The sequence below is a fragment of the Rhinoderma darwinii genome, chromosome 7, assembly GCF_050947455.1.
Source record: "Rhinoderma darwinii isolate aRhiDar2 chromosome 7, aRhiDar2.hap1, whole genome shotgun sequence".
Taxonomy (NCBI): Eukaryota; Metazoa; Chordata; class Amphibia; order Anura; family Rhinodermatidae; genus Rhinoderma; species Rhinoderma darwinii.
In genome coordinates, this window is record NC_134693.1 from 112,639,677 (window position 1) to 112,654,495 (window position 14,819).

Here is a 14,819-nt window from a genome sequence, read left to right on the forward strand (position 1 = left end):
ACGGAAGCCGGGATGGATCAAAAGCTTGTAATGAAACGCACATTTTGAACGCATGAAGCTACGGTCCTCGATACAAAAGAATCGGAAGGGGAGCGAGGTGCCAGGACTGGTGAGTGACAATGACCCGTACTAGGAATGATATGAAGGGATATTTAAAACTAAATGAGGGCCCTTGTTAAAGATAGATATTATAAAAAAGCATGATAATACTGGTTTAACTGTAAGTCTAGTTTGTGTATAAATAAATAGTTAGCTAAAATGATGCAATTGTATGCCGTGAACAGAAGAACGTTTGCTTTTATGATTGGAGGACACAATATGATTAGGTTGGGGTATGATCGAATAATACTATACAATAATATAATAGATCCCTGGATTTTTACCAGTATGATAGAACAATGTAATATAATAGAATATATCCAGACAGTAGATTATATGTTTAGATAGAATGGGTTGGTATTAATATTTGTGAATGAATTCTATTTTGTAACAATCTTGTCCTATACAAGGACAGGGTGGTTCATATATACAAAGAGGACAACGATATTCCGTAAAAACGGGTAACTTGGTTTCTGATTATTCCGGAGTATTTTGGAGTATTTTGTATATATTTGTTTTTTGACACATGGTTTTTTGTTTGTTCAATTTGAAATTGGTTTCAATTTTTACATATATATATATTTTATATTTTTTATATATATACATATATATATATATATGTTAGATCTTATTTTAAATTATTCTAATGCGGACTCCGTGAGGTCATTCAAACCTTTCGGATGTAGGGTTTCTAATTTGTAGATCCAAAAATTTTCTCTTTGCTTTAGTCTGGTGAATCTGTCTGGTAGGTCTAATGGTATCTGTTCAATAGGTGTGACGTTGATATTTGAAAAATTACATTTATGCTTGTACATGCAATGGCGGGACACGCTTTGTTTTAAAAAACCTTTAGTGACATTGAACCTGTGTTTGTTTATACGGTTTCTCAGAGTTTGTGTGGTCCGACCTACATACTGGAGATTACAAGTGCATTCAAGCAGGTAAACGATATAAGTGCTCCCGCAATTTAGAAAGTCTTTTATTATGAATTTTTCCCCGGTCGTTGTTGAGAAGTATTCTCTGCATTTATTTGTAATGTTATTGCAGCAAAGACATCTATTTTGGCCACATCGGTAAGAGCCTTTTAAATCTCTCGTTAGGCTCGGGTTAGATGTGTTTATTTTCCGTAGTTTACTAGGGGCTATTATATTTTGGATAGTTTTCGCCCGTCTATATGTGATATTGGGTTTGGCTGGTATTAGTGGTTTTAAAAAGGGGTCATTGGTCAATATATGCCAATGTTTTTGGAGAATGGTAGCGATGGTATTGCTCCCTTTTGTGAATGCAGTAATGAAGTTTGTTTTAACCATTTTTTGACTTGATTCATTCTTGGTGTTTGTGTGTTTTACTTGAATGCATTCTTTTTGTGTAAGACTCCTGGCTTTGGACTCTGCACCTTTAATGAGACTCTTGGGGAAGCCTTTCTCCAAAAATCTCTGGTGTAGAATCCTACATTCTTGGTCAAAGGTTACATCATCTGAACAGTTTTTTCTAATTCGTCGGTATTGGCCGAACGGTATGTTTCTAAGCCACGGGGGATAGTGTGCACTTTTAAAATCGAGATAGCTATTTACATCGACCATTTTAAAATGGGTCCTAGTTGTAAAATGTATGAATATTTCTTTCTTTCACTTTATAGCGCTAGCATATTCCGCAGCTCTGTAAAGAGGTTGTCCTGACTCACTGTCCCCATCTAAATTCCCTATTTGTATATTTTTGGGGTGTGGGAGGAAACTGGAGTACCCCAAAGGAAAACCACGCAAACATGGGGAGAACATACAAACTCCATGCAGATGTTGTCTTTGGTTGAATAAATTGGGTGTTTAATCCACTTTGTTGAGCTGACAGTGTCAAGGGGACTTGTTGACAAGGGGAATAGTAACGCCCATTTATTCATACTTTCCCAGGAAGAATAACAGAGGAACGGCAAAATGTAAAGTTCTATGAAAAGGCGCTCCAGCATTGTTTTTTTAAGGGGAAAACAATTTTTACTTAAAAAGACATGTCAGAATAGCCAACAGATTATTTTTAAGATACTGTGGTGCAGGAATTTAAAATTCGAAGGCACCGCGTTCTGAGCTGTCTGACACCTGTTGTAAGGAGGTTGTGGGCACTGAAGCATGCCAGCCAACCCAGCAACTTTTGCTAACGCCAAGCCAAACGCCTAATTAAGCCCACCAATGAACTATGTAGTCAAATTCAACTTTTAACATTACTTGGCTGCCTCAAATGAACCCCACCCGCCTGCCAAGGGCAATTACAGGATATTAAAGAAGGCATTTTCAGCTTACATAATATATTACTGTGGTTAAAAAAAAACGGGCTGTTACTAGAAAAAAATATATAGTTATACAAGGCACTTGATTATTAATTATTTAAGTTTTCAGTCTACTTTCTGAATGTAACTTACGTATTCAGCTACAAGTACTGTATAAAGAAAATTGTTGTAAAAGCCTTAAATTGTGGTATAGTATATATTATTTATAATAAAAGTCTATTTGTTTCAACCTCTTTTGGACTCATTTACGAACACCAGGGGAGTTCTGCAAAATCTTGCACAGAGTGCCATTCAGGGACTAACTATAGAAGGTGCAAAGGCTTCCAGACATAGCCGGCACTTGGGGGCCTGATAGAGCCCAATGATCAACCTACCACATAGGAGGACACCAGTATTAGCAACGGTATATGATGGTTGGGGGGGGGGGGGGGGGCTTAGTACAAGTTTTGCATAGATGCCTAAAAGATCTAAATTAATCTTCTGCCGCTATTACACCTAGGGCTAGCACTGGGAAAAGCAACTATAATATAGTTGGACAGATTTCTCCACTTCAAATGACTGAAAATACTTTATTTCCTAGATTACAAATCAAGCAAGTTCTGTGCAGACACTGAACCAGCAAGTAATGTTGGGGAGATTTCAGCCCTGATGCCTGCTGAATTGTGAATAAAGCACTGGACTAGATCACAGTCTGTTCTGTACAAGATGAGGAATTCAATGTATTTAGAAAAATGACTCTACTAATCTACATTATGTGGCTTGATTCTATTTTTAAACTTTAAAATGGTATTTAAAGGTGAACATTTACTTAAAGGGGTTGTCCCAAGTTGATAAATGTAGCTAGTTAGCTCCCCCATGTAAAAATAAGAAGAATTCTAATTACCTGTCCGTCGTCCAGCGATGTCGTTTTCTTGATATCGTTGATTGAAGTTGCGGTCGGTCCCTCTTTGTATCCTGCTCGTTGCCTAGGTTCCCGGTGGCCGCGCATGCGTAATGACATCCTCTGCGCCCTGAGCAGAGGATATCATTTGCTCGTGAACGCGCATCTCGGCGCTTCACGGCGCATGCGCAGAAGATGCAGTGGAAGGCACCCGTCGCAAGGAGAAGTCTGCGCTCCGCTAAAGGTAATTGTGTGTGTGTGTGTGTGTGTGTCTGTGTATATATGGGTGTGTTTGTGTATATGTGTTTGTGTATATGTGTTTGTGTGTGTGTGTGTGTGTGTGTGTGTGTTTATGTGTGAGTGTATATATGGGTGTATTTGTGTGTATGTGTATATGTTTGTGTATATTTTTGTGTATATGTGTGTGTGTTTGTGTGTGTTTGTGTATATGTTTGTGTGTATATGTTTGTGTGTGTGTGTGTGTGTGTGTGTGCGTGTGTGTTTTTGTATGTGTGGGTTTGTGTATATATGGGTGTGTTTGTGTATATGTGTTTGTGTGTGTGTGTGTGTGTGTGTGTGTGTTTATGTGTGAGTGTATATATGGGTGTATTTGTGTGTATGTGTATATGTTTGTGTATATTTTTGTGTATATGTGTGTGTGTTTGTGTGTGTTTGTGTATATGTTTGTGTGTATATGTTTGTGTGTGTGTGTGTGTGTGTGCGTGTGTGTTTTTGTATGTGTGGGTTTGTGTATATATGGGTGTGTTTGTGTACATATGTTTGTGTGTATATGTTTGTGTGTATATGTGTGTGTTTGTGTATATATGGGTGTGTTTGTGCATATGTGTATAGGTTTGTGTGTATGTTTGTGTGTGTTTTTGTATACGTGTGTGTTTGTGTATATATGGGTGTATTTGTGTATATATGGGCGTGTTTGTGTATATTTGGGTGTGTGTGTATATATGGGTGTGTTTGTGTATATGTTTGTGTGTGTGTGTGTGTGTGTTTTTGTATATGTGTGGGTTTGTGTTTGTGTATATATGGGTGTGTTTGTGTACATATGTTTGTGTGTATATGTGTGTATGTTGGTGTGTATATCTGTGTGTTTGTGTATATATGGGTGTGTTTGTGCATATGTGTATAGGTTTGTGTGTATGTTTGTGTGTGTTTTTGTATACGTGTTTGTGTATATATGTGTGTGTTTGTGTATATATGGGCGTGTTTATGTATATATGGGCGTGTTTGTGTGTATATGGGCATGTTTGTGTATATGTTTGTGTGTGTGTGTGTTTTTGTATATGTGTGGGTTTGTGTTTGTGTATATATGGGTGTGTTTGTGTACATATGTTTGTGTGTATATGTGTATATGTTTGTGTGTATATGTGTGTGTTTGTGTATATATGGGTGTGTTTGTGCATATGTGTATAGGTTTGTGTGTATGTTTGTGTGTGTTTTTGTATACGTGTTTGTGTATATATGTGTGTGTTTGTGTATATATGGGCGTGTTTGTGTACATGTGTTTGTGTGTATATGTGTGTGTTTGTGTATATGTTTGTGTGTATGTGTTTATGTAATATATGGGTGTGTGTTTGTGTATATGTTTGTGTGTGGTTGTTTGTGTGTGTGTAGGTGAGTATAAGTATCGGTATTGTTCACATTGATAACTTTTTTTTATGTTGTTGCAGATTTTGATGTACCAATTGGACTACATCTTCGATTCGTTGGACTACTGCGTAGATCGACGTTTTTTGAAAATTTTAATAAAATGGTTAACGAGGGTTTTGTTGGGGATTTCTTATTTCAATAAAAAAAAATTGTCTTTGTGTTTTTTTTTCAAACTTTATTAGTGCCTAGATAATGGCAGTTGGCTGATTGACAGCGTACATTATAAAGGCGGTACTTAGTGTTAGCCGGTGCAGAGGCTAGCACTAACCACCCATTATTACCCCGGTACCCACCACCACCAGGGGTGCCGGGAAGAGCTTGGTACGATCCAGTACCCGACCATCTGTTGTGATGGTCGGGTACTGGGGCGGCCGTAGGCTGGTATTATGAGGCTGGGAAGGGCCAAAATCAGTGGACCTTCCCACCCTTGTAATGCTAGGCTGCTGCTGCTGTGTTGTATCGGGCTGGTTATAAAAATGTGGGGGACCCCCACGTCGTTTTTTTTTTAAATTTAACAATAGACGTTGGGTCACCCACATTTTTAATAACCAGCCATATACAAGGCCGCAGCAGCCTGGCATTACACGGGTGGGAGGGGCCACTGGTTTAGTACATTCCCAGGCTAATAACACTGTGTTTGTGGCTGGTTATGATAAATTGGGTGGAACCCCATGTCTTTTTAATAAAAATAATAAATAAATAATTAAAAAAAATGACGTGGGGTCCCCCCCATTTTTATAACCAGCCAGATACAACACAGCAGCAGCAGCCTAGCATTACAAGGGTGGGAAGGTCCACTGTTTTTGGCCCTTCCCAGCCTCATAATACCAGCCTGCGGCCGCCCCAGGGCCCGACCATCACAACAGATGGTCGGGTACTGGATCGTACCTGGCTCTTCCCGGCACCCCTGGTGGTGGTGGGTACCGGGGTAATAATGGTGTTTAGTGTTAGCCTCTGTACCGGCTAACACTAAGCCTCCCCTTAGTAATGGACCTTGTCACTCAGACAGCGGCCATTACTAAAGTGATAGTAATAAAACTTGAAAATAAAACACAAAGATATAGATAAAATATTTTATTGAAATAAAGCACCCCCAACACAACCCTCATTAACCATTTTATTGATGAAAAAAAAAGCGTCATCTAAGTAGTCCTCGAAACCGACGTAGTCCAAACACCAAACCTGTAAAAAATAAAAAATATTAAAAAAAAAAATGAGATAAAACATGTCGTAGGCTTAGTTTCACTTTCATGTGTGATACTGACTGTTATACCATGTATAGAAGCCTGCGGCAAAGTTGGCTTAGATACAGGGCGCCAACAGACAGTATCATACATGGCCATACAGACATTTATACAAACAAACATGCAAACATACATGCAAACATACATGCAAACATACATGCAAACATACATGCACATAGACATACATACAAGCAGACATACATACAAGCAAACATACATACAAGCAAACATACATACAAGCAAACATACATACAAGCAAACATACATACATACATGCAAACATACATACATGCAAACATACATACATGCAAACATAGATACATGCAAACATACATACATGCAAACATACATGCACATATACACATACAAACATGACAACATACATACAAGAAAACATACATACAAGCAAACATACATACATGCAAACATACATAAATGCAAACATACATGCAAACATACATACATACATGAAAACATACATACATGCAAACATACATGCACATATACACATACATGCACATATACACATACAAACATGACAACATACATACAAGCAAACATACATACATACAAGCAAACATACATACATACATACATACATACAAGCAAACATACATACATACATACATACAAGCAAACATACATACATACATACAAGAAAACATACATACATACATACATACATACAAGAAAACATACATACATACAAGCAAACATACATACATACAAGCAAACATACATACAAGCAAACATACATACATACATACATACATGCAAACATACATGCACATATACACACATGCACATATACACATACAAACATGACAACATACATACAAGAAAACATACATACAAACATACATGCAAGCAAACATACATACATGAAAACATACATACATGAAAACATAAATACATGCAAACATACATGCACATATACACATACAAACATGACAACATACATACATGAAAACATACATACATACAAACATACATGCAAACATACATACATGCAAACATACATACAAACATACATACATGCAAACATACATGCACATATACACACATATACACATACAAACATGACAACATACATACAAGCAAACATACATACAAGCAAACATACATACATACAAGCAAACATACATACATACAAGCAAACATACATACATACAAGCAAACATACATACACATACAAACATGACAACATACATACAAGAAAACATACATACATACATACATGCAAATATACACATACATGACAACATACATACAAAAATAAACTCACCTAAGACGTTCCCACGAAGAGCTGAAATGTCCCGTCACTTTTCTTCTTACTGCTCCCATTCACAATAACATAGCGGTGGGCGCATATGACATAATCACGTGTGCCTGATATGATTACGTCATCAGCGCCACAACGCATTGTTACTATGAATGCGAGCGGCGCCAAGAAGAAGGAAGATGGCAAGTGACGGGACCGTTCAGAGCGCCGTTAGAACGTCTTAGGTGAGTTTATTTTTTTTATATATTTTTAGTTGTTCGCCGGGTGCTGATGCAGCACCGGTGCGGCGGGTACAAAAATGTAGTGACAGGGTGGGGGAGGGAAAAGTGGCTTGCCGAAACGGGGTGAATGTAATGTAATGTAGTGTAGTGTAGTGTAGTGTAGTGTAGTGTATTGTAGGGTTGATGACATTCACGGTAAGTTTGTCTCAATCGGGCTTACCATGCCCGCTTGAGACGAACATTCTCCCGATGTTGCTAGAACTACAGTATCTAGCAACATCGGGAGCGCACACACTGCAGAGCAGAGTGGCTTGATTGACATCGAGCCGCTCACGCCCCTTTTTAGAAAAGATAACCAGCACTTGCTGAGTTATCAAGTGTAAAAAAAAGGCACTTAGGAAATGAATTTTGAAATTTTTTTAACAGCAAATGTTTTAAAATTCATTTCCTGCTTAGAATGTTTAAAAAAAAAAATTTGAGTCAACTTGGGACAACCCCTTTAAGTTTATATATGTGCAGCATGGACAGCAGCTAGACGGGCTGGGAGTGACTTAATAAGGTGCCGCTAGGTTGTCTCAGGTATCTCGTGCCATGCTGACCGCACTGCATCCCACATTTGCTGGAGGGTACGTGGGGGAGGATCCATAGAGCGAACAAGACGATCCAGGAGGTCCCACAGATGCTCAATTGGACTCAAGTCTGGCGAATTAGGGGGCCAGGGAAGTACTTGGAAGTCTTGGTTGTGCTTTTCCAACCACCATCGGACATTTCTAGCCATGTGACATGTCGCATTGTTTTGCTGGAAGATTCCAGGAAAGACAAACAGCATGTATGGGTGGATGTGATCTGCACCTTCGTAGTGCACCTAGTGCACCTTCGTAGCCAACACTCACCTCTCACATCAATGTTATCTGGTGCTCTGCAGTTTCCACGTTGGTTATTCCAATGGTGCCATTTGTCCACTCACTGTACACTTTCAACACAGCAGCACACGAACAGTTCACAAACTGTCCTGTTTGAGAAATACTGACAATCTTGGCCGAAAGCCAATAATCATCCCTTTTTGCAACTCTGAAAGAATCGCCCCTTTTACCCATGGCAACAACGAGTGATATGTGTTCAGACAGCCTATCACATACCTTGCATACCCACCAAGCCAGCCCACAACACATCACTTCCTTTATGGGCTATGTGCTGCCGACGTAGAAAGTAGGAGGTGGTCAGAATAATGTGACTCGACTGGGTATAATATATAAATATATATATATATATATATATATATATATATACACTACCGTTCAAAAGTTTAGGGTCACTTAGAAATTTCCTTATTTTTGCAAGAAAAGCACAGTTTTTTTTCAATGAAGATAACATTAAATTAATCAGAAATACACTCTATACATTGTTAATGTGCTAAATGACTATTCTAGCTGCAAATGTCTGGTTTTTAATTCAATATCTACATATGTGTATAGAGGCCCATTTTCAGCAACCATCACTCCAGTGTTCTAATGGTACATTGTGTTTGCTAACTGTGTTAGAAGGCTAATGGATGATTAGAAAACACTTGAAAACCCTTGTGCAATTATGTTAGCACCGCTGTAAACAGTTTTGCTGTTTAGAGGAGCTATAAAACTGACCTTCCTTTGAGCTAGTTGAGAATCTGGAGCATTACATTTGCGGGTTCGATAAAACTCTCAAAATGGCAAGAAAAAGGGAGCTTTCATGTGAAACTCGACAGTCTATTCTTGTTCTTAGAAATGAAGGCTATTCCATGCGAGAAATTGCCAAGAAACTGAAGATTTCCTACAACGGTGTGTACTACTCCCTTCAGAGGACAGCACAAACAGGCTCTAACCAGAGTAGAAAGAGAAGTGGGAGGCCCCGCTGCACAACTGAGCAACAAGACAAGTACATTAGAGTCTCTAGTTTGAGAAATAGAAGCCTCAAAGGTCCTCAACTGGCAGCTTCATTAAATAGTACCCGCAAAACGCCAGTGTCAACGTCTACAGTGAAGAGGCGACTCCGGGATGCTGGCCTTCAGGGCAGAGTGGCAAAGAAAAAGCCATATCTGAGACTGGCTAATAAAAGGAAAAGATTAATATGGGCAAAAGCACACAGACATTGGACAGAGGAAGATTGGAAAAAAGTGTTATGGACAGACGAATCGAAGTTTGAGGTGTTTGGATCACACAGAAGAACATTTGTGAGACGCAGAACAACTGAAAAGATGCTGGAAGAGTGCCTGACGCCATCTGTCAAGCATGGTGGAGGTAATATGATGGTCTGGGGTTGCTTTGGTGCTGGTAAAGTGGGATATTTGTACAAGGTAAAAGGGATTTTGAATAAGGAAGGCTATCACTCCATTTTGCAACGCCATGCCATACCCTGTGGACAGCGCTTGATTGGAGCCAATTTCATCCTACAACAGGACAATGACCCAAAGCACACCTCCAAATTATACAAGAACTATTTAGGGAAGATGCAGGCAGCTGGTATTCTATCTGTAATGGCGTGGCCAGCGCAGTCACCAGATCTCAACCCCATAGAGCTCTTGTGGGAGCAGCTTGACCGTATGGTACGCAAGAAGTGCCCATCAAGCCAATCCAACTTGTGGGAGGGGCTTCTAGAAGCATGGGGTGAAATTTCTCCCGATTACCTCAGCAAATTAACAGCTAGAATGCCAAAGGTCTGAAATGCTGTAATTGCTGCAAATGGAGCATTCTTTGACAAAAGCAAAGTTTGAAGGAGAAAATTATTATTTCAAATAAAAATCATTATTTCTAACCTTATCAATGTCTTGACTATATTTTCTAGTCATTTTGCAACTCATTTGATAAATATAAGTGTGAGTTTTCATGGAAAACACAAAATTGTCTGGGTGACCCCAAACTTTTGAACGGTAGTGTATATATATATATATATATATATATATATATATATATATATATATACAGTGGATATAAAAACTCTACACAGCCCTGTTAAAATGACAGGTTTTTGTCATGTTACAAACTCAGTACAAAATGAATCATTTCAGAACTTTTTCCACCTTTTAATGTCACCTATAAACTGTACAATGGTATTGAAAAACAAACTGAAATCTTTTAGGGTGGAAAAATAAATATAAAGAACAAACATAATGTGGTTGCATAAATATGCACACCATTAAACTAATGCTTTGTTGAATTACCTTTTGACTTTATGACAGCATTCAGTCTTTTTGGGTAGAAGTCTATCAGCATGGCACATCTTGAATTGGCAATTGTTGCCCACTCTTCCTTGCAAAAGTGCTCCGAATCTGTCAGATTGCGAGGGCATCTCCTGTGTACAGCCCTCTTCAGGTCACCTCACAGATTTCCAATTTGCTACATAGCTTGGCTTGGATGTTTTTCTTTGTTAGAAAAGGCTTCCATCTTCCCACCCTACTCCACAGCCCAGACATATGAAGAATACGGGAGATTGTTGTCACATGCACTACTCAACCAGTATCTGCCAGAAAATCCTGATATATCTATTGCCATGGAAATTCTTTGGTACCCTTCTCCTGACTGATGCCTTTCAACAATTAGATCCTTTTGATGTGTTATAAGCCCTTTACGGACCATGGCTTTTGCTGTCACATGCAACAAATAAAATGTCAGGAAAATCTTCTTAACATTATATGGGGTTACTCAGAATCACTTTAAATAATGGCAGCTGTGTACTGACTAGTATTTAACATGAGTTTAAATGCTAATTATGAACACAATCACATTCCCAATTATAAGAGGGTGTCCACACTTATGCAACCACATTATTGTAGTTTTGTTATTTTTATATTTCCCCTCTAAATGATTTCATTTTGATTTTCAATAGAATTGTACAGATTATGGGCCACATTAAAGGTGGAAAAAGTTTTGAAATGATTCATCTTGGACTTATTTTTTGACATGACAAAAACTCGGCATTTTTGCAGGGGTGTGTAGACTTTTCATATCCACTTTATATATATATATATATATATATATATATATATATATATATATTTTTTTTTTTTTTTTAAACCATCACTTATAACAATGTGGATTCTATAGAATAATATAATTTAGCATGCTGGGTTACATTATATGGAGCAGTAGCCATTTCTATGGTTATTATAATTACATGCAATTTCTTTCATTTCTAAAATGTGTAGGTGGTGGCAATGTCAATGTATTTCCCAGTCCTCATTTATTAGCAATGGAATATACATATAAAACTGCATTATACGTCTTATTATATCATGATATATGCCTTAAGTATAAAATATATTTAAAAAATATTATTAGACATTTGAACTTCTAGCTGTTGAAATTTTTTTGGTCTTACATTTTTTTGCATGCAGTAATGTCCTGGACTGCCATCTTAGCTCTTAAACCCAATTAGGAGAAGCTACTTACTTATACCCTTGGGGATTGTCAACCAGCTCTCCCAGAATTCTAAACGTCCGGTCGAGGGGGTGGGGCGCCGGTTATGGGGGCGGGGGGGGGGCAGGGCAAGGCAGCACTTATTTAGCAGACGTGCAGCACGATAGGTGCACATCTGCTAGAACACTCCTCCTCTCCGACCCAGCACGCACCGCCAGATAGGATCAGGTCAGTGGGAGGAGCAGAGCGAGCACCCGCTGATTTGTATGGTAAGGCTGACAGAGCACCTCTTACTGTGCTCAGGCTCCTCCCCCCACTAATTTAAGAGCGATCAGCTGGCAGTAGGGGGGGGTGGGTTTTTACTGCAAGGGGGGGGGGGGTCTGAGCATCTTGCTTACAGCAGAGGGCTCTATGAAGGGGTAACTTTTCCCACATAGAGCCCTCAGCAGTCAGTTAGTGCTCGGACATCCCCTCGGAGTATAGTAACTACTGAGGGCTCTATGGGGTAGATTATTTTCCCCCACAGAGCCCTCTGCTGTCAGCAAGCTGCTCAGACCACCCCCTTGCAGTATAATTCCCCCCTAGCGTCGCCCGATCACTTTTAAATTAGTGGGGGCAGGAGTCTGAGTGCAGTATAATCCTTCCCCATAGAGCACTCAGCAGTCATACGCTCAGGCCCCCTCGTAGTATAATTTCCCTTATAGCACCCTCAGTAGTTATTATACTGCAAGGGGGGTGTCTGAATACCTCAACTGGAACTAAAACCTCTGAGATGTCATAGTGACATGTCAGAAGTTCTGATCGGTGGGGGTCCGAGCACTGAGACCCCCAGTGATCTCTAAAAACAAAGCGGCAGATGCGCTCGCGTGAGCGATCTGCCGCTTAGTTTCTGATAGGCTTTCCTCAGAGCGGTGTACGGGATCATAGACATTTAATTAATCCTGTACACTGCTCCGATAAAGCTGATCAGGAATGAAGCGGCACAGTGCTTAGACCCCCACCGACCAAAACTTCTGACATGTGACTATGACATCTCTAAACTTTTAAAAAAACTTCTGTTACACCTTAAAGGAAAGGTTTTACAAATTTTTATCAGGAGTTCCTGCATTAGCTTTTTCTGGCGCACAGGACCTCCCAGATGCTCCACAATTATTAATATCTATTAATATTTCTGGCGCGTCTCTATGTTCCGTGCGCCACAATAGAAATTAGAGTTCATTGGCTTCTAGTTTCTATTACGGCACAGGGGAGATGACAGAAGACTGCTGTAGGTGAGTATACTTGTTTTATTTTTCACATTGCTAATTTTTGTTTTGCAGGTTCCGCTGGGCTACATCGAAGATTCGTTGGACTACCGCGATGATTTACATTATTAAAAAAAAAAAAATCACTACAGATGGTCGGGTACTGGATTGTACCCGGCTCTTCCCGGTATCCTTGGTGGCGATGGGTAGCGGGGTAATAATGGGGGGTTAGTGCTAGCCTTTCTACTGGCCAACACTAAGCCCCAGCCTTAGTACTTTAACGTTGTCAGACAGCGGCCATTATTAAGGTGCTAATAAAGTATTAAAGAAAACAGAGGAATAAGAAAATATTTTTTATTGAAATAAAAACTCCCTCATGCAACCCTTTTACCATTTTATTTTAAAAAAAATAACATAGATCATTGAAGTAGTCCAACGAAGTTAGCAGTATGGTTAAGTGTGAATGATCCAATGGAAGCGGGCTACTTGGATTTCTTATGATTTTTTTGCGGATGGTGGGAGCCAGTTAAATTTTCACCTCAGGCATCAGAAAGCTAGAATCGGCCCCGTAAACAGTCACAGGAAGATGGTACCTTCGTGGCAGCTGGATACAGTCAGAGTGCAGGTAGCAGATACAAGCTGGTGCAGGATACTGGAAGCAGGCTGGTGCCGGATTATTGAAAGCATGTTGGTGCCAGATTACTGGAAGCAGGCCATAGGATACAGGGTACTGGATACCGACTGGTACCACACAGGATGCAGGATATCAACTGGTCATGGATACAGGACACAGGATGCAGGATATCGACTGGTCATGGATACAGGACACAGGATGCAGGATACCGACTGGTCATGGACACAGGTCCCGAAGGCAGGGGGCAGAGCACGCCATTGTAAGCGCGCCCCAGCGGTAAGTATGGGGGAGATGCCAATGATCCGCGGCCTTCGGCGCTACAATATATATAGTACTGTGCAAAATTTTAGGCAGTTGTGGAAAAATGCATCAAAGTAAGAATCTTTTAAAAACAGAAGTGTTATTAGTTTTTTACTTCCCTTCGAAATCGAAAGATGTCCAGCAGTGGCATCAGCTCATAACAGGCAGACACCAGTGGGATCCAGGTACACCCATATCTTTTTCGGAGAAGTCTGGCCAGAAGTGATCTTCAAGAAGAATTACGCTCAAAAAGCCATATTTTCGACGTAGAAACAAGGCCAGGCGACTCAACTATGCACAAAAACATGGGAACTGGGGTGCAGAAAAATGGCAGAGATGCTCTGGTCTGATGAGTCACAATGTGAAATATTTGGCTTTAACTGAAGGAAGTTTGTTCGGTGAAGGGCTGGAGAGCGGTACAATAATGAGTGTCTGCAGGCAACAGTGAGGCAATAAGCATGGTGGAGGGTCCTTGCAAGTTTAGGGCTGCATTTCAGCAAATGGAGATGGGGATTTGGTCAGGATTAATGGTGTATTCAATGCTGGAAAAATACAGGCAGATACTTATCCATCATGCAATACCA

The 14,819-nt window shown here is 39.7% G+C and overlaps 1 protein-coding gene across 1 annotated transcript in view; it reads right to left on the bottom strand.

Moving 5' to 3' along the window:
* The window catches only part of HRH1 (histamine receptor H1), a 184,886-nt gene extending 181,534 nt beyond the window's left edge, over positions 1–3,352 (bottom strand). Inside the window, exon 1 of the mRNA XM_075832355.1 lies at positions 3,261–3,352. The gene's annotated coding sequence lies outside the window, so the exon portion shown is untranslated. The remainder of the gene's footprint in view (positions 1–3,260) is intronic.
* Positions 3,353–14,819: the final 11,467 nt, after the last annotated feature.